The sequence below is a fragment of the Vombatus ursinus genome, unplaced genomic scaffold, assembly GCF_900497805.2.
Source record: "Vombatus ursinus unplaced genomic scaffold, bare-nosed wombat genome assembly UNPS02014820.1, whole genome shotgun sequence".
NCBI lineage: Eukaryota > Metazoa > Chordata > Mammalia > Diprotodontia > Vombatidae > Vombatus > Vombatus ursinus.
This window is the reverse complement of record NW_020954598.1, coordinates 26,422,920-26,445,673: the sequence shown is the minus strand read 5'-3', so window position 1 is coordinate 26,445,673 and position 22,754 is coordinate 26,422,920. Positions and strand designations below refer to the sequence as shown.

The window sequence follows — 22,754 nt, the reverse complement described above, 5'->3', positions numbered from 1 at the left end:
ATTGGCAGGAACCTTAGAGATCATTACATTCAAACCCCTCATTTTATAGATGAGGAAACTGGGACCTGGGAAGAGACCAGCCCAAAGGGTCTTCTCTCCCATACGAGAAGGTAACCGTGGGCCCCAGACCAGAAGAGGGAAACGGGGCCCAAAGAGCCAAGCAGTTCAACATCATAGAAGGAACAGAGCCAGAACCTGGAGTCTAGAGATGCAGGCTATGGCCCCTACTAGCCTGTGTGTGACTGTGGGCAAATCACCTCCAAATTCTGCCGGCTCTACTTTCCTCATACGTAAAATGGGAATGATAATATTCTCCCTTCTTGCCTCCCGGTCAGTGGGGGGGATTTTAATAGTCACCATCTCCTGCCAGGCTGGGCTGGAGGCTGCCTGGGATACCAGCCCTGAGGCCTCCCTCCCCTCCCCTCCCAGTGGGCCAGGCCCCCACAGAACTGGGCTGAAGCAGAGACCAGGCAGGGAAGTCGATGGTTCTGTTAACATTTAATGAAAGGAAAAATCCTTCCCTCCTGCGTCAAAGGGCCAAGAGCTGGATGCCCAGGCAAGGAGCCAGCCCCGTGGGGCCCAAAGCAGGATCAGTCTCCACCTCCCACAGGCAGGCCCCGGGGGCCCAGGATGGGGAAGGATCTGAGCCCACATCTGCACATGTGGACACGCACATAGGCTTGCACCCACGCAAGCATTCCCGGGGGAAGATGTGAATACACACACGAAGGCCTTCAAGCATGTTTCCAGTATAAATAATCACTCGATTAGGAGTCAGGAGATCTGGGTTCAAATTCCAGCTCTGCTAATTAAATTTACTACCTCTGTGACCTAAGATTCTAATTTTCTCCTTTGTAAAATGAAGAGGTCCAATTAAATGATCCCTAAGGTCCCTTTCGGCTCCAACAATTTATGAAATTATGAGTCTAAAGTGTGTGTGTGTGTGGGGGGGAGTTGTCTGTTTTTTGGTCTAAACTCATGACTTCTTGGGTCTGAAGAACTCCCAGTGTGGAAACTCCCTCCACCTAAGCAGATCAGCAACTCCCCAGTAATTTAACATGTTAGATCCAGGATTTGAACCCAGGTCTTCCTAACTCCAAGGCTGGTGGTACACCTCAGGAGCTATCACTTAAGGCTTCCCATCCCCTCCTGGAGGGCAAGGCTTCCATGGAGCAGGGCTGAAGCAGAGACCGGGCCAGGAAATCAAACCATCATCTTTCCCAAGCCCTGCTCGAGACAGTAAACGCCATCAGACTACGGGATCACCAGTATCACCTCCCAGGAGGCAGAGGTTGGGCTAACATACGTCACTGAAACTGGAAGGGAGTGGACGTCCAAGATACCCCCACACACCTGTCCATGGAGCCTTCACTCTCCCTTCACTCCCTTTTCCTCCTGTCACTCCATGTCATAGTTTACCTTGAAATCACACCTCAAAGTCTACCTCCTCCAGGAAATCTTCCCAGATTAAGCCAATTCAAAACCTCACCCTTTCCATCCAAAGGCACATAAAGCCGCTTGCTCAACTCTGTAATATATTTGTCTGTGCTGTATCCTGTTGGCCCCATAAGGCCTCTCTCTCCTCCAGCCTCTGGGATTCTAGCCCTGGCTCCTCCACTTATTAGCTGTTTAAGCCTGGGCAAATTCCTTCCTGGCTCTTGGGTTTCAGCCTCCCCATGGGGAGTGGAGGAGGGGGAGGAAAGGGACAGATTAGACCAGAATTGGGACCGACTAAATGATCACGAAAGTTCCTTCCAGCTCTCACATCCCAGGACCTCCAGCTCCCTCATGAGATGTTCAGTCACTCCCGTCAGGTTACACAATTTATAGGCAGCAAAGTTAGCATCTCAACCCAGGGACTCTGGCTCCGAATCTAGCATGCTTTTCACTGTGCCATGTTTCCTCGGTTGCTATGATGCTAGGAGGAAGAGAAGGGCCCTCACCCTCTCCCATAAGCACATCAGTCCAGATGCACCACATCTTGGTGGAAAAAATGCTGACCTGGGTTATCGAGAGACCTGGGGGCTGGTCTCAGCACTGCCATTATCTGTCTGTGTCATCTTCAACAAATCCTTCAAATCTCAGGGCCTCAGATTCCCCATCTATGAATCAGGGGGTTTAAATGCCTTTCTTCTTTTAATTCTTACATTAATACTTTCCTGGGACTCAGACAACCTAGGTTCTGCACTGTCAAAGGTCATTACTAATGTCCCTATCATCCGTCAAATACTTAACAAGCACCTACTATGTGTGCTTGTATTCATGTGCACTACTCAGCCCTACGCTGGGCTGAGGTAGGGAGGAAGGCAGGGGACCCCTCGGTTTACAGAGTTTTGATAACATAGCCCTTGCCCTCACAGAACTCAAAGTCTAGTAGGGGGTAAGACCTTGGAATATCTAAGTATATCTTCAGAGGAAGAAGTCCTTTACCATTGGACTGGATCAAGGAAGACTCAGTAGGGACAGACAGTGGCGACAAAGGCTTCTGCTCAGTGTGTATCCTCCTTAACCTCCCCGCAGTAGTTAACATTGCTGACCACCTCATTCTTCTTAATACCATCTTCAGAAAAGTCATAGTTCCCCTCCTATTTCTGTGACTGCTACTCCTCTGACTCATCCCATTCCCTCCATCCCCTGAAGATTATAGCCCATCTCTAAGACTGGCTCCCAGGTCCTCTTCTCTGATGATCTCATCTGCTCTCTTGTCATCTCAAAACAAATCTACCCAGGCCCTCCTCAGATGTGCACTATCTGTGTGACCTTGGACAACTCACTTCCTAGGCCTCGTTGACCTCATCTGTAAAGTTAGAATATGGGACAAGAAGGCCTCTAAGGACTTTCTGCACTGTCACCAGATCTATGATCCCCAGACCCTCCGACCCACATCTTCAACTGCTTGCTGGATATCTCCACACCGAAGGCCCTTTTAAGCCTATCAAACTTGGCTCTCTTCCACCAAGCTCTGCATCTTCTGCCTCCTCTCCCAACTTGACTATTTCTCCAGAGGGCACCATCATCACCTAAGTCACCACCTATCTACTCAAGACTCCTCCAGGGTCATCTGTGTCTCCCCATATTTAATCCCATTGTCAGGTTTTATCAATTCAACCATCACAAGGTCTCCTCCAGCCTCCACCCCTATTCTTTCCTTCTACAGCCATCTCCATACTTTAGGCTCTCACTTGGGTGTCCCAAAAGTCTTACTGCAGTTTTAAGCTCACTATAATAAGAATTTTGGGACATTGTGGATAACTTCCTAGTTGCTAGCTTCTCTCCTCCCCAGGTTAGCTTCTAAAATAATTTTCCTAAGGTACAAATCTGACCACGGAATTTCCTTTTTAGAGATCCCCATTGCCTATAGGTTCAAATAGAATCTCCGTGGCCTGGCATTCAGGGCCTTGCACAATTTGGTGTCAACCTCTACTTTCCTTAACAAACCCTATGTTCTAAGCGAATTGGACCACCTTCTATCCCCAGTCTCACCCTGCTTCCTCCTGTTTCTGTGTTCATGCTGTCACTCATATTTGTAAAAGTCTTCATCTCTGCTTGATGAAATCTCTTGGAATTTCAAGGCCTAATTCTACTGTGACCTCCATGAAATGAAGACTTACCTTACCTTACCCCTTCCAGCCAAAAGCAAGCTCTCCCTCCTCAAGTATCTCAGCACTGGGCTCAGACCTCTACTTTCCTCCTTTTCACTTCTCCCCTCCTCCCTTATATCAGAGGTTATTTGTGTAACTGGGTCCCATTTCCCCCTCCTCCCTTACTAGATTATTAGAATGACTACAGAATGGGGTGAGTCAACTGTATCTTCATATATCCCAAGCACCAAGCATAGCACTCTGCACAAAGTAGGTGCTTAATAAACATTTATTGCTTTGCTGAATCTGTAAAACAAGGAGGTTCGATTATAGAAGGGAAAGGAAAATATTGCCTGTGTGTTCTCTGTTTCACCGTTGACAGAGATGATGTTTTTTTGTGGGACTATACCACAGACCATCTGGACAGAAGGAGGAAATAGATGAGTTCAGGAAACAGATATGGAAGTGATGAGGATTTCAATTATCTTGATATGTCCTAGAGTGCTCTCAAAGCCAAAAGCACAGGCACAACTAAATTCTTAACTTGTCTTGATAATTTCATCCTCCTAAAGGTGGAAGGAGCCATAAGGGTAGTGGCTATTCTGGACATGACTAATGAACAAAGAGAAACAAATTGTAGTAATGAAGGGAACCTTAGGAAAAAATGACTACTTTATCTTGGAATTCACAACTGAGAAGGAAACGACTATAGATACCATCTTATATGTGCAGGGAGTTAGATGGTTCAGTGGATAGAGTGCTGGACCTGGAATCAGAATAACCTGAGTTCAAATACAGCCTGCGATACTTATTAGATGTGTGCCTCTGGGCAAGTCACCTAACCTCTGCTTACTTCAGTTTCTTTATCTATAAAATGGGGACACCCTTTGACCCAGCAATAGCACTTCTAGGGCTGTATCCCAAAGAAATCATACAAATGGGAAAAGGACCCCCACATGTACAAAAATATTTATAGCAGCTCTTTTTGTGGTGGCAAAGAATTGGACATTGAGGAGATGCCCATCAATTGGGGAATGGCTGAACAAGTTGTGGTATACGAATTGTAATGGAATACTATTGTGCTATAAGAAATGATGAACAGGCAGACTTCAGAAAAACCTGGAAAGACTTGTATGGTCTGATGCTGAGTGAAATGAGCAGAATCAGGAGAACGTTATGCACAGTAACAGCCTCATTGTGTGATGACTAATATTGATAGACTTAACCCTTCTCAGCAATGCAAGGATCTAAGACATCTCCAAAGGCCTCATGATGGAAAAGGGTATCCACATCCAAAGAAAGAACGATGGAGTTTGAATGCAGATCAAAGCATACTATCTGCTATTTTTTTTTCTTCTGTTGTGTTTTGTTTCCTCTTTCTGGTGGTGCCTCCTATTGGTTCTAATTCGTACTTATAACATCACTAATGTGAAAATGTTTAATAGGAATATATATGTATAGCCTGTATCAGATTGTGTGCTGTCTTGGGGAGGGAGGTGGGGAAGGAGGGGGAGAAAAATTTAAAACTCAAAAGCTTATGGAAGTGATTGTTGATAAATCAAAATAAATTAATGAAGAAAATAAAATAAAATGGGGACAATAACAGTATGTACCTCCCCAGATTGTTGTGAGAATTAAGTGAGATAATATTTTTAAAGCACTCAGTAGGGTGTCTGGTACATAGTATGTACTATATAAATGTTAGTCATTATTATTATTATTATTATTGTTATTATTATTATTATTACACTAAAAAAAAGAATTCAAGGAACCTCATAAAAAGATAAATACGAAGGTTGTCATAGATTAAAATTCTACAGAAGAAGCTAGACCAGGAGTGATCAGAAACTCTCAGGAATGAAATTCCGAGGCTATGAAAGAAATAATTTTTATGAGGAAGAAAAGAGGGGAATTGTCTAAAGAGAATGAAATGGATGCACAGGGAATTTATCAACCAAGTTAACTTAGATTTTTAAAAGACAAGGACAGAGGACAGAAGCAAGGGCAAATAGAAGATGAATACCCAAGTGTACTCATGGTCCAATGAGGACAATTTGAGAAGAGCTAAAAACTCAAAAAGAGCTGAGGCTGCCCAGGAAAACTAAGGACAACCAAGGCAGGGCGGGGGGGTGTTTTAAAGTAATATTTGGCATAATTATTAACATCAAACTAGGCATAAAACAAGGAGACATATGCTTGCCAAAGGCATTTGCCACCATCATGGAAGATGTCCAGCGCAATGTCTCAATGGAAAAAGAATCTCTTGGTCCTCCAGATGACATTGTAGTGATTGTATCAAGCCTGAGGACAATACACAGCCTTCTACAAGAGATCCACAACCCCTCAAAACATCAGCCTATCTATGCATACAGGAAAAGACAAATGGATGAAGGATGTCTATTCAGATCAATCAACAAGTATTTCCTAAGTGTTTCTTATGTGCTCTGTGTGTGTGTGTGTGTGTGTGTGTGTGTGTGTGTGTGTTAGGAGCTGGGGATACAAGTACAAAGAATGAAATAATCCCTACCTACTTGCAGGAGCCTACATTCTAATGGGGGAAGGCAAGTGTATATATGCAACATAAACAGAAATGAATAAATATACAGTAGTTAAATAGCAAGGTGCTTTGGAACAGAAGGCACTAGCAGTTGGAGTAATTGGGGAAGGGTTCTTGAGTTGAAGATGGTGCTTGAGTTGAATTTCATAGAGAAGGAGTCTGTGGGGCTAAGTTAAGGAGAGAGTACATTCCAGGTGAGTCGGACAACTACTGCAAAGGCTCAGGGACGGGTGATTGAGGACCACGTGTAAGGAACAAAGATACAGCACATCTGGCTGGACCACAGAGTATGGGAGAGAGAGTGATATCCAACAAGGCTGGAAAGACAGGTTGGGGCAAGGTGGGAAGGTCTTTGAAAGCTAACCAGAGGAGTTCACTCTTGATCCAAGAGGCAACAGGAAGCCACTGGAGTCGAGTGAATAGAGGAGTCCCATGGTTATACTGGCACTTAAGAAAAATTTACTCTGGCATTACTGCGTAGGATGGAGTGGAGTCATGAGAGACTTGAGGGAGGGGGATTAATTAGGAGGCTGCTGAAATCATTCAAGCCATGAGGGCCTGCACTAAGGTGGGAGCTGTGGGGGTGTGGAGAAGACATCAAATCTGAGCCATGTTATGGCAGAAATGGTGAGATCTGGCAACTGATTTGGATACATGGGGGAGGAATAGAGGAGAATGCCAAGGTTACAAATCCAGAACATGAAGGATGGTGGGGCTGTTTACAGAAACTGAGAAATTTAGTAGAGGGAAAGGTTTTAGGGGAAAGACCATGAGTTTAGTTTTGGAAATGTTGACATCAAAATGGCTCTGAGACATCCAGTTTGATAGGCAATTGGTGATGCAGGACTAAGGATCAGGGAAGAAAATGGGAATCATGAATAGGCATTGGATCTGGAGTCAGGAAGACCTGGGTTCGTATCCTGATTCAGGTACCTTCTAGCCATGTGACCCTGTGTTAACCTCACTGTGACATTAAATGGAAGGATTCGATTCAACGCCTCTAAGGTTCCCTCCTGCTCTAAATCCACCATCCTAACATCCAGAAATGAAGTTGAGTTCATCCATAGATCTTGGATAATCACTGCAAATGAACAATGAACTGGGCTCGGAATTGAAAAAGGAGAATGAGTTGGATTGCTTTCAGGAAAATGCAGGGGTTTTAAAAATTGATATCTTTTGACATGACATTTCATTTCTCTGTATATCTCTTCCCTCTCCTCCCCATAGGGCCATCTCTCGTAATAAAGAATAAAAAAGAAACAAAAACAGTCCAATAAAACTGACATATCAAAACCAATCCAACCATAGAAGCACTGCTCCACATTCATAGTCCCACACCTATGCAAAAAAGGGAGAGAGGTTCATTCTCATCTACCTTCCTTGGGGTCAAGCTTGGTCATACAATTACACGGCAGTCAGTTTCAATTTGTGTTAGTCTATTTTTTTGTCGCTGTTGAAATTTTCTTTTCTATTGTGAATTTATCAATAAGAAACATCTTGACATACAAAGAAAAAGCAAAAAGATTACATAAGAAAGTGAGTGCCTTCTGATGATTTTGTACTGCTGTAAGGCAAAGAATACCAGCCTCCAAATAATTAAAAGTTGTAGGTTATCCAAAAGCAACTGAGAAGTACGTGGTGGGTGTGAAAAGGCTGCAACACATTACAAAAGAGAAGCAGCAGAAAGGGCGTAATCTAAGAAATGGCGGCAATCTGGTCACGCAGTCAGAGTGAAGGCTGTGGATGAACCATGGGTAGCCACAAAATGTCAAGAGAAGGCAAGCACAGTGGGCGGATTCCTGGGCTTGGTTTCTTGGAGGACAATGACAAGAGTCACTCAGGATGGGAAGACACGGATAGCTGTTATCTGAATCAACAGAAGGAATTGTTGTTCAGTCATTTTTCACTTGTGTCTGACTCTGATCCTATCTGGGATTTTCTTGGTGAAGATACTAGAGTGGTTGTCCATTTCCTTCTCCAGGTCACTTTATAGATGAGGAAACTGAGGCAAACAAGGTTAAGTGACTTGCCCAAGTTACGTGGCTAGTACGTGTTTGAGGCTAGATTTGAACTCAGGTCCTTCTCACTTCAGGACCAGTGCTCTAACTGCCTTAATGGAAGAAATACCCACATCGATAAAATCATGGATGCACTGAAATGTCTTGGTATTGGGGGGAAAGAGGCAGATCAAAGAAAAGATAGGATCACTTCTGGGAGATGGAGAAGACCATAACTGACTACCAAGAGAAGACGGAAGGGATCAACTCTTTATTTTGTCTTTTCCCAGCCAACGAGACAGGAAAGGACAGAACAAAAATGGCTAATAGGGAATCAATGTTCAAGATAAGTAGGGAGAAGATAAAGGAATCCCTAGCTGTGTTTGATGAGTTCAAGTCACCAAGACATGTTTAATGGCATCTGATGGCTCTGAATTGGCTGATGTGATCCTGAGCCAATGCTAGTCTCATCTCTGAAATTGTGTGGAGATAAAATGTCCCAGAAATGTCAAATCTAGGCCAATGATAAAAATAAAAGAACTCAGAGTCTTATAAAAGTGAATGTTGAAAACCAAAAATTAATTAATTACTTTTTTAAAAAAGAAAATTAAAAAAAAACAAGTTGTACTTTTTGTAGTAACAAAGAACTGAAAATAAAGTAGATGCCCATTGATTGGGAAATAGCTAAGTAAATTGTGGTACATGCATGCCATGGAATATTATTGTCCTATAAGAAGCAATAAATTGGATGGAGACAGAAAGGTATGGGAAGACTTGTATGACTGCTATATGGCACACAGAAAAGAATGAGGAAAGGACATACCCAAAGACTACTGTGATGTAAACAGAAAGAATAAGGACAAAACAGCAATAAAAACTGAAGGCTACGAAATTGTAATGAGCGAGCCTAGTCCCAAATTAGAGGTGTGAGAACGTCCTTCCCTCATCTCTTTGCTGAGGTGAGAGATTGGGTGTGGAAAGCTACATATAACGTCAGACTTTCTGAAGGTCTTTGGCTGAATCATTTTCTTTTCCCCCTCTTTTTATTCTCTGTTATAGGTGATGGCTTTCTGAGAAGAAAGGAGAGGGGAAGGGACATATTGGGAAGTACAGGTGATATAAAAACAAAAGATATCAATGTAGTTTTATTGTAAAATAAAGAAATACCGTGGGGAAGGAAAGGGTTGCCACATGATTAAAAACAGAAATTATTGTCCTGATTTTCCAAAAAAAGGGAATAGTGCAGAATCTGCAAACCATAGGCCAGGAAACTTTAATTCCTAGTAAAACCCTAGGATGTGTCATCAAATGGATAGTTAACGACATCTAAACTCAGCATGCTGCAGTGAAAAGTGAGGGACTGGAAGTCAACAGACCTGGGCCCAAAACCTACCCTGGACACTTGCCAGCTCTATGACCCTAGGCCAGGGGTGAGGAACCTGCAGACACATGTGGCCTGGAGCCTGCAGGTTCCCCACCCCTGCCCTAGGCAAATCACCTAACCTCAATTAGTCTCATCATTTTCCTCATCTTTAAAATGGGGATAATAATGGCACCTACTTCACAGGGCTTTCATGAAAATCAAATGAGATAATGTGGGCAAAGTGCTTTGCAATCCTTAAAATGCCATACAGATGTGAGCTATTACCTGGAAGAGAAAGTAGCAATTGTAAAAATAAAAACAAAACTAAACAAAACAAATCAAAAAAAAAAAACCAAAAACCCAGCAACGTTCCATAAGGAAGACCATGCCAGATCAACTTCATTTCCTTTCTCAAACGAGTTACTAGAATGAAAGATTCAAATAAGTTGCTGAAATCTCAGTAGATCCTCTCATATTATCCTTGTGGACAAAAGGGGATAAAGGTTTTGTATTCAGAACTGGTCGAAAGACGGGACCCAAAAAGTCATCATCATTCATTGGTTATGGAAAACTCGGAGTGGGGTCTCTAGTGGAATGAATGAATGAATGAATGAATGAGGCATTTATTATGTGCTTGCTATGTGGATCTGTCCTTGGGCTTGTCCTATTTAATATTTTTATCAATTATTGGATGAAGACATAAATAATAAGCTTATCAAATATGTAGATGTCACAAAGCTGAGAGGGATAGTTAATGTGTTGAATGACAGAGTCAAGAACCAAAGAGCTCTAGGTGGTCTAAAACATTCTAATGAAAAAAATATATAAAAAATTAAAATATTCTAATGAAATGAAATGTAATAGGGATATGTACGAGGTCTCATGCTTCACAAGTACAAGATGATGTGGCCTGGCTATGCAACAGTTCATGTGAAAAATGTCTGGGCTTTTTATTGGATGAATAAGAGGGAAGAGTATGATATCACCTCCAGAATCAAATGGCAAACCTTTCATTCAGTATTTAAAGCCCTTTAAAACCTTGTCTCTTCCCACCTTTCCAAACTTCATACACTTCATTCTCCTCCGTGTAACTCTTATGATTCAGTTATGTTGTCCTAGTTGCCATTTCTCACACGTGATACTGCATTTCCCACCTCCACGCCTTTGTACTGGCCATTGCCCTTGCCTGATGTGCTCTCCCTTCTCACCTCTGCATTTTAACTTCCTTGGTTTCCTTCAAGACTCAGCTCAGATCTCCTTCACAAGGTCTTTTTCAGTCTCTCAGTTCAATCTAAAAACAAAGTTCCCTAACCATTTCTCAAAGGTGGAATTCAGAGAGAATTCTCATCCTCTGTCTCAGACAGAGTGAGTTACTGGTAACGGGAGGTCTTCAAGTGTTGGCTATGCTGCCAATGAGATTCTAGTCAGGCACAAAGTAGTCCAAATGGCTCTGGGGTCTGTTCCACCTTTTGAGACTTTATGATTCAGTAAGTAGAGGACCCCTCAGGTACTTTTCAGCTCTGGCCTTTTATGTTCTAGGTCTCTCCCAGCTCTGGGAGCCGATCATTTTGCAAAGCAATAATCAATCAATCACTTTTGAAGGTGCAGAGAAACTTGGGCTGTGAAGGCCTGGGGTCCAGGCTGGGGAAAGGTCAAAGCCTAGGGCAGCTTATTAATAGCCTCGGTAGAACCTCAATCACTGAAGGTGGCTGGTTTTCCCCAGATACCACCTTCTGTATCACCCAGATCTAAGCCTGGCCTTGTCTCAGGATGTCATTGACTTTCCTCCTCTTAGGACGGATTTTTTTGGGTCTGGGAGACAGAGGAGGGTAGGTCTATCTACTTGGAAGGATGCAAGGAGAAGGTCAAGATGAACTCACTCCCATAAGCCCTGACACCTTCTTCCCCTCCAAGGTCCTCCAGCTTCCAAGAGGTGGAGGGGAGCATAAAGCAAGGCAGGAGGAAAAACTTTAATTTTCTAAAGGGTTTTCCCATCAGAGATCTTGTGCGGTTGTCCCCATCTCTCCATCTGTTAGATTACTCCTTCCCTCCTTCCCTCCTACTTTTGTCGGGTAAGACAGATTTCTAAATTCAACTGATTGTGTATATTACTCCCTCCTCTGTCCTAGCTGGGATCAAATCCCAGCCCTGCTCTGCAGTATGTGTATGACTTTGGGCAAGTCATTCCCTCCCTGAGCCTCCGTTTCACCAAATGAAAACCGAGGAGCCAGACTGAATGATCACTAAGGGCCTTTCCAGCTCTAAATAAACCCCATTATTCTTCTGTCCACCCTAGGCTCAACAAAGGTCCATTTTAAAATGCGGATGGACTACAGCAGGTGCCCTAGCCCATGTGAGGCCTGGCCAGGGCCTCTGACCCTCCAACCTATATAGAATAGGGTACAATGGGAACATCAGATTTACCCCCTCGTCCATCCACGTGAAAGCCTCTTAAAAACCCAGTGCCTCAGATATTCCATGACCTGTTTATTCTTCGTCCTGCTGACCTGTTTAGCGGCTGACCTGTTTAGCCCTTGCTGCATTTGAAGCCAGGGGAAACATGGAAATGTGGCATGTCCCCTCTAACCTGGGGCACAGAGTTAATTACATAAAAATGAACCTCCTCTTGGATAAGAGATCTTTAATGATATTTTTTTTATTTCCACAATCAGGAATGGATGGAAATGTTTAAACTGATCACACACTTTCCCACCTTCTGAGACAGAAGAAACAAAGTAGAACCTTCTCAGAATGACTCAGGGTTGCCATCATCATCATCATCATCACCACCACCACCACCACCACCACCACCACTACCACAACCCATATTTCTATGGTACAAGGTGCTTTGAGGGAGAGAATGTAAGTATTATTCTTCCCATTTTATAGATGGTGTAAATAAAGGCTCAAGGACAAGGGACTTTCCCAGGGTCATACATCTAGAAAGTAGAAAAGTCCAGCTGGGCCTCCCCAGTCCCCTGACTCTAAGAATCCAGAGCTCATTCATGACACATGCCTTTGGGATGTTACCGAGTCAGACATTCAAGGTCACGTGCTCATGGGCTCTAATCATTACACCCTGCTGCCCGGACAGATGACGATCCCTCTAGACCTTCTAGGCATGATCCCTGGGCTCTCTAATCACCATCCCCGACCAGAGGCCCAAGAATGGTACACTAGGAAGAGCATCAGAGTAGGAGATACAGCACTTGGGTTTGAAGCCCAGTTCTACAGCTTACTATGTGTGACCCTGGGCAAATTACTCATACGTCCAATTGTGGGAATCTGAGCTTGTGTGGCCACCTCATGGGATTCATTATTTGCATTCACTGGGACCTAGCTGTACCTACCCTGAGCTTCAGTTTCTTCAACCATAACATGAGGTTTACCTAGACAAGCTCTGATGTCTCTTCCATTGCTAAATATTAAGAATGGGGTCTATTTGAGGGCAGAGCTAGGAGAGCAGTCTGGAGCCAGAATCAGGATCATGCACTCCCAGAACTCTGTGAAAAAGCTCAGCCTCCAATCCAGCCCCTTTCCTGGCTCTGAAGAGAGAGAGAGAAAGGGAGAGACACAGAAAGAAACACAGAGACAGACAGAGACAGAAGCAGAGATAGAGATACAAGGGGCAGGGAGAAAGAGGGAGAGACAGAGACAGAGAGAGACAGACAGAGGCAGACAGAGAGAGAGAGAGAGAGAGAGAAAGAGAGGAGAGACAGAAGGGCAGAGAGAGAGGGAGAGACAGAAAGAAACAGAGAGAGACAAAGGCAGAAGCAGAAGGAGATACAGGGGGGCAGGGAGAAAGAGAGAGAGAGAGCGCGTGCGTGCACATGCGTGTGCGTGAGCACTTGAGAGTCAATCCCAACTGGGGTTCCTCTTCATCTCAGCAGTCTAGGGGCAGAGGGAGAAGACCCAACGCAGAGATGCCCAGGACCTGCAGATCCCAGAGGGCTTCGCATCCAAGAGAGAACAGAGGTCCCTCCTCCACCTGGAACCCCATGAAAGGGCAGGGTCTCTCTGCCCAACACCCTCATCTCTCATTCTGTTCCACCTCCTTCCCCAGGGACACATCATAAAATAAAAAATGCCCAGTGTAAAGTGCCCTCTCCCCTCCCTCGTCATTTCCATCTGTTGAAATCCTTCTCAGTGCCTTGCACGTAGTAAACACTTAATAAAGAAATGCTTGTTGAGTTAATTTGAATTCCTTCAAGGCTCAGCTCAGATGACCTTCCCCTCTGTGAAGTCTCCCTCGATCCTCTACACACACACACACACACACACACACACACACACACACACCACAGATACACACACCACACACCATACACACACCACACATGCACACACGCACGCACGCGCACACACATACACCACACACACAACACACATGCGCGCACACACACCCCCTCACATGTTCTGAACTCATCTGGCCTGGCTCTCTCCTTTGTAACCCATCACGTTCTCCCTTGCATCCCACTACTTATCCACGGCCATGTCATCCCGTACACCACACACATCTACCATAAGCTTCCCTAGGGCACAGACAGTGCTGTCTTCCCTCTGTGTGTCCCCTCTGTATGCAGCAGGCATTTATTAAATCTCTGTTGAACTGAACTGAGACCGAGCTCTTTTGGGGGGGGGGGGAACAATGGTTTTTTTCATCTCCACTGCTCTCTTGGCAATCGGCACAGTCCCTACAAACAGTAAGGACTTAATCATTCCAATTCCTTAACAAACATATTCATGCCTGCTATGCACAGATCCTGGTCTGAGGAACTCGAAGCAGAGAAAGCCTCTCAGATAGTTTGCATAAGATGCAATCCCTGCCCTCAGGGAGCTCACTGACTAGCACTGAGATAACACACACAGATAACTAGATGCCCAGTATTACCTGATACTGATGCACTGGAAACGTGCAAACTAGATGCTAGGGGGAGCCACAGAGAGAGTGCTGGACTTGAAGTCAGAAAGGCCCGAGTTCAAATCCTGTCTCACAGACACAGTGACACTGGGCAAATCACTTCAACTCTCTCAGTCTCAGTTTCCTCATTGTAAAATGGGGATAGTAATAGCACCTATTTCCTAGGGTTGTGAGGATCAGATGAGGATCATACATGTCAAAGAGCTTTGCAAGCCTTAAAGTGCTATATAAATAGATTATTATTTGGGCAGTTGGGTGGCTCAGTGGATACAGTGCTGGGTCTGGAGTCAGGAAGACCTGAGCTCAAATCAGTCTCAGACATTTACTAGATGTGTGGCCCTGGGCAAGCCACTTAACCTCTGTTTGCCTTAATCAAACCACTCCAGTATTTTTGCCAAGAAAATCGAATGGACAGTATTAGTGTGCTATGGCCCACAGGGTCACAAAGTCAGACATGACTGAACAAGATTATTATTAGGTGAGGTTTGCTGTATACCCCATCACCAATACCACCTAACAGCTGTTTGGGCCACTAGGGATGGATGTGTGTGTGTGTGTGTGTGTGTGTCCCTGTCTCTGTCTCTCTGTCTCTCTCTTCCCTCTCTCTCCTTCCCCTCCTCCTCCCTCACCCCCAGAAGGCTGAGAAAGACCAAACAGGTCAGGGTCCAAGCCCCTCTCCCTGTTCAAAGGACAGAGGTTTTGCTGTTATCTCTGGTCAAGCTGCTGCTGGGCTTTCTCTGGTCTCTGTGATTCCTTCTAGTAATCTCCTGATGCCTCGTCTGCAAAGCACGGGGCTGAGTTTCTAGTTTCCCTGGGGCTGCCAAAGGCACTACCATGCCCCAGCCACCCAAGCTCCCCTTCTCACACTCACACTCCACATGCAGTGGCCAAGTCCTCTCAATTTTTCCCCCATTCCCTCCTCTCTCCTCCCTCGTCACCTCTTAACTGCACTACCGCAGGTGACTCCTAACTGGTGCCTATCCTGTGCGCCCCTCCCCCCCTCCCCTGCCCCACTACTACACCTGCCCCTTTAGCCCAGCGATGGCATCAGATCCCATGTATGAACACCACTGTAAAAGTGATTATTCATTATTATAGTAGCTGGCATTTTTATAGGGCATGAAAGTCTGCAAAATGCTTCTTTGTGTTACCTCATTTGAACATCAATGACAACCCTGGGAAGCAGGTGCTGTTATTATCTCTGTTTTACAGATGAGGAAATCAAGGTAGAGAGAGGTTAGGTAACTGCCCAGGGTCACAAAGCTAGTAAATGTCTCTGAGGCAGAATTTAAATTCAGCTCCTTCTGGCTCCAAGTCCAGCTCTATGCATGAGACCAAAATGTCACTCTTTTACTTACACACACACACACACACACACACAAACACACACACATCACAACTCTCTGCTCATAAACATCCATTCCTTCATCTGATTCTCAAGAACAACCCTATGAAGGTGATAATCTAAGCAGTATTATTCCCATTTTACAGAGGAGAAAACTGAGGACCAGTCATATAGCTAGAAAATGTTTGAGCCAGGATTCAAACTCAGATGCTCTGACACCAAGCCTAAGTGCTCTTTTCCTAACACAGGAGCCTTCCCACTCCACCCAAGCAATCTTTCAAATGCACTGCCTTCACTGCCGTGTTCCCCTGCAAAATCTCGATGAACTAATGATCTAAGCCTTTAGCTGATAATCACCAGCCCCAACTTCCAAAATGCTTTAAACTTTTCTAAGTATTTTTCTAACAAGCACCGTTCCCCCCATTTCACAGACGAAGAAGGTGAGGCTCCAGGAGATAAAGTGTTTTGTCCAAAGTCACACAGGTAAGAAGTATTGCAACTGGTAATTGAGCCAATAAATCCAACTGAGGAAACTTTTACTAAGTGCCTACTATGGTCAAAGCATTGTGATTGGTACTGGGGAGAGATAAAGAAATAGCTAGGACACAGATGAGCTCTGAATTCCATAAATCATAAGCGATACATCAACTGTTCCTTTGGGACAAATGGCGGGATGGCTGGTTCCTGAATCTACTAGAATGTTGCTGTGTGTAAGAAAAGATAAAGATGAGACATGCGTGTCAGGGACATGCAGGGAGATCTGTAAAAACAGATGAAGAAGGCAATCGGGAGAAACTAGCCAGCATCATACCCAGTGACTACGACAATGGAAAGGAAAAGGTCAGCCACAGAAAGATGAACTCTAAAAGCTACAGACGGTCCAGGAGACCAAATAATGAAACCCACGTCCCTGCTGTTTGCTGAGAGGCAGGGGGCTCCTCAGCCAGAATGTCATCTACGTGGTCAGATGCACGTCACTGAAGCAAGCTTGGAGTCTGACTTGTTTTGCTTTGTGAGAAGGGAGGGTCCAAGGAAGGCGAAACACAGACGTGACAGTGATGTAATAACAAAAGGCACCAAACATATTAAAACGAAATTAAAAGATATACAGGGCTTTTTTTTTTAAACTACAAGGGTCAGAGTTAGCCACTAGAAAGCATCAGACAACAGACAGGGGGATGGATAAGGGATCCAGCCTCAGATACTACTAGCTACCCTGTTTGCCTCAGTTTCCTAATCTGTAAAACGAGCTGGAGAAGGAAATGGCAAACCACTCCAGTATCTTTGCCAAGAAAACCCCAAACGAGGTCACAAAGAGACAGAAACGACTGAAACAAATGAACAACAAAGGAATAATGGTCCCTTGGTAACCGGGAAGCTGGGCCAGGATCAGAGGGGCATGGGAGAAGCTTATCTCACATCTAGCCCTCAAAGTCACCAATATCATGGAAAGAACCCAGGCCTAGCAGGAGGGAGACCCGGGTTTGAAGCGCAGCTCCGTCACTAACAGACTGGGTGACCTTGGGCAAGTCACTTCCCATTGGGGGAGGATTCATTTCCTCATCTGTAAAACGAAGCAGTTGGGACAGATGATCTCTAAGGTCCTTCCAACTCTGACATTCCATGGTTCTGTGATTTCACAACATGAGGGAAGGGATTCATGTCTTCCAGGACCTTGGGAGCCTAAAACAGTCCCTATCTGCGTCCCAGCCCTCCCAATTCCTCTCTCTGCCCCACCTCCCCCTCCCCACAGAGGAGGCAGTGCCAGCTGGCTATGCCAATAACCCAGTTCTAAGCCCTGCCCACCTCCCTCAACCAGATGTGCTGGCTCCCACCAGGCCCTCCAGCTGTGGGCCCTGCCTTTCCTAGTCCAACTGTGTTGGCTGCAACGAGTTCCAATTGCCCCAGAGGGACCTGGAAGGATGACAATCTCCTACACCAGTGACTCTCCTTCAATCAATTAACAAGCATTGGTTAAGACCCCTACTATGTGCTAGGCACTGGGGCTGCAAAGACAAAGAATGAGAGAAAACCTGTTCTCCAGGAGCTTGTGTTATCTCTGGGAGAAACAGTATACACAGGATAAATATAATGAAAATAAATACAGAGAAACACAAAACAGCTAAAGACAAGTTTGTTTGGGAGGGAGGGGATCAGGAAAAGCTTCACGGAGAAGATGAGGCTGGGGCTGGCTCTGCCTTCCACCCCACCAGCTAAAGGTGGCATAAATCCTGGCCTCCTTACTAGAGAGCCCTCCCCCACCCCACCCTACCCACCACCCAGGGTCTCCCTGTATGCCCCACACCCCAGTCAGTTCTCTAGACCCAGGATCCCGACAGTAACAGAAGCACTGAAGGGCAGGCTTAGGACGACCATGCTCTCTATTCCTGTCAAAGACATCCCCGGGATACCAAGCTCCCCACAGGTATGTCTTCCAAACCCTCCCAGCCTCTGTCTATGCGGCCAAGCCAGGCTCAGTCTCAAGGAGGAACAAATTCCCCATCTCACCCCTGTAACTCCCCTACCGGGAAATACCAGGTGGAGCACACAATCACAAGCTGTAATAGTCACTCAGTATCATCTAAGTCATTTTACAGAGGGGAAAACTGAGTCCCAGAACATGTAAGAGAGCAGCAGAGCCAAGTTTCGAACCCAAGTCCTCTGACTTCAAATACAGAGTCCTGTCCACTCCATCAAGCTGACTGAAAGGATCCAGAGCTGGGACAATCTAGCCATGAACCTAGAAAGACTTAGAGGGGACAGAATCCTATCTTCGAGCATCAGAAGGTGGTCCAGGGGAAGAGGAAATCAGTCTATTCTACTTGGCTTCAGAGGGCCAAACTAAGAGCACTGAAAGCATGTTAAAGGAGGAAGATTTTGATCTGCTGTAAGAGAGAACACGCTAAAACCAGAGCATTGCAAATGCCGAACGGGCTGCTTGGGCAATGGTCTTCAGGCAAAAGCCAGGCAGCCTCTCACCAGAGACACTCTAGCGAATTCCAGGCCAGAGAAAAGTGGGACCAGGGCCCCCAACCCGAGATCCCTCCCAACTCTGAAATCCTTACCTTCTGTGACACAGAGTCAACGCCCTCATTTTACAACAGAGAGAAAAGCAGCACAAAAGGGTTAAGGATTCACAGCCAAAGTCATGCAGGCGGCAAGCGGCAGTGGCAGGATTTGAATCTGTCTTCTGACTCCAAACCCCACCTTTTGTCCACTCCATCTCTCCTCCATACTCCTTAGAGGTTCGGCATCCGCATCACATTCCACCTTCCTGTTCTCTTCCAAGCCCATCCTTTAAAAACCCAATTCAAAAGCTGCCTCCTCCAGGAAGCTTTGCACAATTTCCCCGTTAGTATGAACCTTAACCCTCTCAGACCCTACGTAGTCTCTCTAGTGCACTGGTGTTACATTTCAAATGACAGGTTTTCTTGTGTGCATCTTCTCCTCTCACCCTCATCGGCTGACCCCCGTGCCTGGGATATCTACCTTCCTCATCTCTGTCTCCTGGTTTCTGTGGCTTCCTTCAAGTCCCAGCTAAAATCCCACCATTTACAGGAGGCCTTCCTCAACTCCTCTTCATTCTAGTGCCTTCTTCCCGATGGGTATTTCCTATTTATCCTGGATATAATCCGTTTGTGCTTGGTTGTTCATATGCCGTCTCCCCCATTAGACTGTAAGCTCCTCAAAGGCAGGGATTGCCTTTTGCCTCTTTTTATATCCCCAGCATTTAGCAAAGTGCCTGGCAAATAGCAGGTGCTTAATAAATGTTTCATGACTGACTGATTAAATCTCAAGCTCCCAAAAAGCAAGGACTACGTCTTCTCTAAACTGTATAACTTCCCTCCAAAAGCCCAACAAAATGGACTACTAATAGACTAGAAGAGGGAAGGTGGGTGGTACAGTGGTTAGAGCACTGGACCTGGAGTCAGGAAGATTCATCTTCCTGAGTTCAAAGCTGACCTCGGATACTTACTAGCTGAGTGACCCTGGGCAAGTCACTTAACTCTGTTTGCCTCAGTTTCCACATCTGCAAAATGAGCTGGAAAGGGAAATGACAAACCACTCCAGTATCTTTGCTAAGAAAAGCCCAAACGGGGTCATGAAGAGTCAGACAAGACTGAACAGACTGGAAACTCCTTGAGGGCAGACTCCTTTTCATATCAATCTTTGCATTCCCACCACTAGTTAATGCAGGAAGGCATTCCTATTTTGAGCACTTCATTTTAGAAGAATTATTGAAGAACAAGTTATGACTGTTGGGGGTGGGAAGGTGTTATGCATCACGAAAGCCCTAGGTCTTTGGGGAAGGAAAGGAGTAATTTCAAAGGTTCAGGAAAGACCTCTCCCAAACAGAACCTAATCATCAGCCAGGATGTCTAAATTGCCACCCTGACAGTTTGATGACAAAGAAACTTCCTCAAGGCCCCTCCCCCCAAATCCTATGGTCAATGGTTTCCTGGTGCTGCCAAAGCCTCCTGGGTCCACCCCAACCCCTCCCTAAGAGGAGATGTTAGGCTGGGAGCTCACTCCTAATACCAGCCTAGCCCATCCCTGAGCTCACAGAGCCCAGCTCCCAGGTCACTGCATAGTAGGGGCAGGGCAGAGCCAGGAGAAAGGAATTTAACCCTTTGAGGCTGACACTTTCTCCATGGTAACTCCTCACCCCAGGGATAAATCAACACTTCCTCCCAGGCCAATCACTCACCACTGCTCCTAGCTCCTGGACCCTCCTAACCCTGTCCCAAATCACTCCCCACTTTTTCTTCTACGTACCTCTCTCCCCAAGGGTAGCCTCGGAATAGGGGTAAATAGCCTAGGCTAGTTGGAGTGGGCATTTGCAACGCTCTTAGGCGGGTAGGATTCCCCCTTGCAAGAGGTACAAGAGAGATCCTGGGCCAGTCCTGGACAGCTGAGCCCACTGACTTTGGGATTCTGAAACATACACATATAAGTATATATTGATAGACAGGCAACAGGGACTCACATTCTAGGGCCAGGCACTTACAAGCAATGCAACCTTTGAACAAATCACTGTCTCAGAGCCTGTGTCCTCATCTGCAAAGTAGAAGAATAGCCATACTACCCATTTCGCAGATTTGTTGTAAGGAAAACACATTGTAAACTTTATATAGAAATATAGAAAATTATGATGACAAAAATAATAATTCCTTTAAGTTAAAACTGTGAGTCCTGATAAAATGCACATCTCCATTGTAATAGATAACAGTATTTTTAGAGCTAAAACAAAAAGGATTTTAGAGACAACCTAAACCAATCTCCTCTATTTACAGAAAAGAAAACTGAGGCCCAGGAAGGGAAGTGTGGTATGGTGGAAAGCACTGATCTCAAGTCAAAAGATCTGGATTAAAATCCAGGTCACACTTACAACCTGTGTGACCTTGGGCAAGTCACTAAATACACACAAATCTAACCCAGTTGATTTCCTGCCAGTCATTTAAAAGCCAACTCAATGTCATCTCTTCCACGAAGCCTTCTTTGATTAGCCCAGGTGATAAGGATCTTTCCCTCAAACCTCCCATGTGGCTTTGTGCCCAGTGACATGGGAGAGACAGGAGGAAGACAGCACGAGGCATAGACTGGACAGAGGCCCCAGGAGCAGAGGCAACAGGCTCCCACACTCCCTTGCCTCCATCCCATCTCTGGCTGGCTGGAGGGTCTCCAGCTCCTGCTAAGGGGATTCTGACAAGCTGCCTGCTCAAGCCCTCCATTACTAAAATCACCTGGCCTGTGTTTGACCACAGTCTCCACGGGGTTTGATTGTCCTGATACTACCCCAAGCTAGGGCCAGGGGTGAGGGGGGAAATGGGACAATTTGCTGAGCTTGCTGTTCCAGCTTCATGAACAGCCTCCTGGGAATCTTCTGGTATAAGAAATGTCCTGCCCTTCCATCATTCAGCCCCTGCTGAATTCAGTACCAGAGCTCACACACACACACACACACACACACACACACACACACACACCTCCCATACAGATAGATACACATTCAGGACCCATAGGGGGTCTGGGATAGAGAAGCCAACTTCCTCAAGACCCCTCCCCCCAAATCCTATGGTCAATGGTTTCCTGGTGCTGCCAAAGCCCCCTGGGTCCACCCCAACCCCTAAGAGGAGATGTGGGATTGGGAGCTCACTCCTAAAACCAGCCTAGCCCATTCCAGACCTCACAGAGCCCAGCTCCCAGGTCATTGCATAGCAGGGGCGGCCCCTAGGACAGGGCAGAGCCAGGAGAGAGGAATTTAACCCTCTGAAGCTGACACTTTCTCCATGGTAGCCCCAGAATTTGACTTCCCTCACCCCAGGGATAAATCAACACTTCCTCCCAGGCCAATCACCCACCACTACTCCTAGCTCCTGGACCCTCCTAACCCTGTCCCAAATCACTCCCCACTTTTTCTTCTATGTACCCCTTTCCCCAAGGGTAGCCTCGGAATAGGGGTAAACAGCCTGAGCTAGTTGGAGTGGGGAAGTGTATATAGGGGATTCTCCAAACCCTCTCACCATCTGGAGCCTCAGTGAAAACAGAATAGTTACTAAGGGAGACGATGGAGGTTTGAGGTTGGGAGTCAATTGGAGCTGGGGTAAATAGCAGTGGGATAGCCTACTGGGGGTGAACTGGGGACACTTGAGGGTCAGGTTTAATGGGACTGAGAGCCCAGAGGAGTAGATGGGAGTGGGGCTGGCAGCCAGTACCTGTTTGGCAATTGGAAGGGAGGTGAATTTGAGGTAGAGGTCTGGAGAAGCAAAAACCTGGGATTTAGATTGAAGATGGAACAGAGACAAGTGGGAGGTCCCTTGTATGGGATGAGGAGGTCTTGGCAGTCCTGTCTACTGCGTAAGTGAGGAGTTTAGGGAGAAGGAGGAAGGGGGGCCAGAGAGAATTTGGTGGTCTAATCAAGAGTGGACTGGACTCTGATAGGAGTGAGTGACTCTGTGTGTGTGTGTGTGTGTGTGTGTGTGTGTGTGT

General features: G+C 45.7%; 1 protein-coding gene across 1 annotated transcript in view; it reads right to left on the bottom strand.

The window, feature by feature from the left end:
• Nucleotides 1-22,754, bottom strand: part of ZBTB47 (zinc finger and BTB domain containing 47) — a 43,175-nt gene that overhangs the window by 19,830 nt on the left and 591 nt on the right. The window lies entirely within an intron of this gene.